Source organism: Paroedura picta, chromosome 9, assembly GCF_049243985.1.
Source record: "Paroedura picta isolate Pp20150507F chromosome 9, Ppicta_v3.0, whole genome shotgun sequence".
Taxonomy (NCBI): Eukaryota; Metazoa; Chordata; class Lepidosauria; order Squamata; family Gekkonidae; genus Paroedura; species Paroedura picta.
In genome coordinates, this window is record NC_135377.1 from 8,245,576 (window position 1) to 8,249,762 (window position 4,187).

The following is a 4,187-nucleotide window of genomic DNA, read 5'->3' on the forward strand; positions in this document are numbered from 1 at the left end:
TGTCTCCCCCCTCCCCTCCCCTCCCTTGGAAGCAAGTTGGGATGTACCACATTTGCAATGTTTTGTCTCGATGTTTAGTCCATGAAGCCCCAAGGCTATGAGGCGCTGGCAATTTCTGGTGAAACCAGGAATTTAGTGGATTGGGTTTGGGCTATCTGGACCTGAACAGTGAATTCCTAAACAAAGTTGTGCCTGTCAAAGCCCAATTAAATGAATGGGTTAAGGAGGGTGTGACCCGGGACAGTTTCTGCACTGGGAACTTGGTTGTCCCAGCTCCTATGCAGCGGGAGCACAAATCCGGGGTGGACCAGTGCCTGACCCGCAAAATTCCTGGTTCAAGTCCTGCAGTGCCTGATAATTCAACCCAGTCCCCGATAGCCAAAAATGAAGGCCAGGGAAGAAATCTTAAATGCCAGTCCCCCTTTGTGAGATTTTCCATCCCCTGATCAGAATCAAAAGCTAAACGGCTGGATTTATTACCACCGGACCCAATTGTCCCTGTCGCATACCCGGATTCCTGGGACGCAAACAGCGTGCGGTAATTGTATCTGTAGCGTGTGACGGCTCACGTTGTGCCTTGAACTTCAGTTTGGCGCCAGGTTCTGTTCCCCCCTCATCTGGAGCACAATGCCAGCCGTGGCGATGGTGCCCGAGGCCCCGCGTCTGCAGTCGGAAGATAAACAAAGTCGCGGAGGCCTGGAGAGTTCCTGTCAATAGACTCTTCACCGAGAAAAGCTTTTGTGCTAAATTTACAGGCATTATGTAACCTTCGCCATTGCCCGTCCTGCACAAAGGGGCCCTGCCAGGTTCTGCCTCTCATCAGCTCTCCCTGGGCCTTCCTCTCCTTCTTTCACGCTGCCAGCCGGTCTATTCTTTGCCATTTGTGGAAGTCATTAACCTCGTACCATTTTCATGACAGGCCTAATTAACGGTTGCCGTGTATCAAGAAGGACGTAGATAAAATTGAAAGGGTACAGAGGAGAGCGACGAAGATGATCTGGGGCCAAGGGATCAAGCCCTATGAAGATAGGTTGAGGGACTTGGGAATGTTCAGCCTGGAGAAAAGGAGGTTGAGAGGGGACATGATAGCCCTCTTTAAGTATTTGAAAGGTTGTCACTTGGAGGAGGGCAGGATGCTGTTCCCGTTGGCTGCAGAGGAGAGGACATGCAGTAATGGGTTTAAACTACAAGCACAATGATATAGGCTAGATATCAGGAAAAAAAATGTCACAGTCAGAGTAGTTCAGCAGTGGAAAAGGCTGCCTAAGGAGGTGGTGAGCTCCCCCTCACTGGCAGTCTTCAATCAAAGGTTGGATGCACACTTTTCTTGGATGCTTTAGGATGCTTAGGGCTGATCCTGCGTTGAGCAGGGGGTTGGACTAGATGGCCTGTATGGCCCCTTCCAACTCTATGGTTCTATGATTCTATTTCTACCAAAGTGTGATCCTTTAAAAAAAGAAAAAGAAAGGAAAGAATGAGGGGGTGTTTGTTCCTCAAGAGAAGCTGAGGCGACGCATGAAAAGAGACGCACAAACACTGTTAATTGTGGCAGGAAGTGCACTAAACACTAGAGATGGTTTCCTGAGTGGAAATGTTTGGTCTAGAGCTCTGTTTGCTCCTTTAATGGAGCGGAAAGGATTGGCCATCTATCAAGAGGATAACAGGCTGGCAGGTCAATGCTAGATATGATCTTGACCTTTGAAGCTCTCAACGGCCGTGGGCCTGAGCCACTGATGGAGGCTCTTAGGAAAACCAGTTTGGTGTAGTGGTTAAGAGCAGTGGATTCTACTCCAGAGAGCTGGGTTTGATTCCCCACTCCTCCTCTCCATGCAGCCAGCTGGGCGACATTGGGCTAGTCAGAGTCCTGTTAGAGCTGCTTTAACAGAGCAGTTCTGTCAGAGCCCTCTCAGCCCCACCTACCGCATAAAGGGCCCCTTCTGGAGAGTGGAAGGGAAGGTGATTGTAAGCCATTTTGAGATACATGCAGTTAGCTGAATGACCTTGGGCTAGTCACAGTCCTCTCAGAACTCTCTCAGCCCCAAATGCCTCACAAGGGGCCTGTTGTGGAGAAAGGAGGGAAGGTGATTATAAGGGAGACATATGAGGCCTGCTGGATGATCTTAGACCTGTCACAGTTCTCTTAGAGCTCTCTCAGCCCCACCTACCTCACGAAGTGCCTGTTGTGGGGAGAGGAAGAGAAAATGATTGATAGTCCCTTTGAGACACTTGAGGCCTTCTGGGTGACTCTGGGCCAGTCACAGTTCTCTAAGAACTCTCACCACACCTACCTCACAAGGTGCCTGTTGTGGGGAGAGGAAGGAAAAACAATTGTTAGCAACTTTAAGACACATGAGGTCTGATACATGACCTTGGGCCAGTCACACTTCTCTCAGAACTCTCTCAGCCTCACCTATTCACAAAGTGCCTGTGTGTGTAGCTCCATTTTCCCAATGGCATCCCTGCATGGATTTTTGTTGCAGAAGACAGGTGGTGATTCTGCCAATATGAGGGTTCAAGTCCATCAAGAGCTATGGACAGTGCTGTGAACCAAACTCCGAATAGAGTGAATGCAGAGTGGGAGGTACTATGCATGATCCACCTTGTTCCTTTGTTCCAACTGGAGTCTCCAAGCTGCCTTCAAGGGCAGACCTATGCAGAGTCTATTGCAGTAGTCTAATTGCAGTGTTTCTATGACATGGATTCAAATGGCCCAATCGGTAAAAACGTTATTGAAGGATGAGAACGCTGAGTTGTTGGCTGTTATAGCAAAGCCTATAAACGCATCTCCTTGTGGTAGAGAGACTTCTCTGTGAAATTTGTCATGTTGGGATAGTCCTATTCTAGTCTAGTTTCGTGGATAAGGAATTGTTTTTCCCCCTCTGGCTTATATTTGTTTCTATCTTGTGTTTTATTACTTCTCTGGTCAAAAACCATTTAAATATGCTGACTCCCCATGTATATTAAAATGTATATTTTAAGCCGTTTAAAGCTATAGAATTATTTTGCTTAATTTGCTTTTATCACTGTTCTTTCTCTGCCTTCATGGTACCTAACAGAATTGAATGCATGAACTCATGAAGCCGCTATCTACTGAATCTGACACTCAGCCCAACCAAGTCAGCATTGTCTACTCAGACCGTCAGCTGCTCTTGAGGGTCTTCCACATCACCTCCTACTTGGTCCTTTTAACTGGAGATGCCAGGGATCGAACTTGGGACCTCCTGCATGCTAAGCAGATGCTCTGCCCCTGAGCCACAGCCCCTCCCAAACCGTTGGGCTGGGTTTGTATCCCCCTGTATCGTCGCATTGGTCTTTAAGATCTCCTGCAGAAGGGCCAGGAAGGACTGGGCAGAGAATCTGCTGGACAGAATGGAACCTTGGCATGACTCAGCTGTCAGGCCTCATCGGAGTCAGGTCTCCCCTTTCTCTTAATTAAATCAGGACATCATCCACTGAGCTCTGCTTCTCATTGTTTCACTGGAGCTTAAATGGGAACCCCGTCCGGAGTTCCGGCCAAAACTCCTCCAGCCAGGCTTTTGGAAATGCGCCTCTGCCTCCAAGATGACTCTGTTTCTCAGCTGCTTCTAATTGGACCCCGAATCGGGGATTGGAACAGAGTGCCACAGCTTGCTCGGCGAAGACCGCCTCCCCCCTCTCAAGCAGAATCAAAGGGGAGAGGGGGGAAGCCGCACCGGCTTTACCAAGCACAAAGGAAGCCGGAGTCTGCTAATGGGGACGCTTTACCGGAGCCTAAATATTTTATCAAGCTAATGGCGTTCTCTCTTCCGACAGCAGGCCACTTACTGCTTCACTCGCGACCGCACATTAAGACCTGCCCATGCTGTGTTCTCTTCGGGCAACTCGGAGGGAGGAGGATAGGTGGGCAAGGAAAGGAAACAGGATGGCGCGGGGAAGGGGGCTGGGCACAGCGTTTGCCTTGGACCTCTGGGCTCTTGTCCAAAAAAGTAATCCTTCTTGGAGGCTCTATGAGCTTTCCTCTTGACGGGATCAGACTGGGGCGACAAGTGACCGCTTCCAGGTGGGACCTGGGGAGCCCCAGGAATTACAGCTCAGCACCAGACTGCAGAGATTGGTTCCCCTGGAGAAAATGGATGGTTTAGAGCAGGGGTAGTCAACCTGTGGTCCTCCTATTGCCCCAAAGGGTCGGACCAGAACTGAGAGATTGA

At 49.5% G+C, this 4,187-nt stretch overlaps 1 non-coding gene across 1 annotated transcript; it reads right to left on the bottom strand.

Annotated features, from left to right (window-relative positions):
• Positions 1-3,190: 3,190 nt before the first annotated feature.
• TRNAA-AGC (transfer RNA alanine (anticodon AGC)) lies at positions 3,191-3,262 on the bottom strand. Its single transcript has one exon. It is a non-coding gene; the product is annotated as a tRNA-Ala (tRNA).
• Between the last annotated feature and the right edge of the window lie 925 nt (positions 3,263-4,187).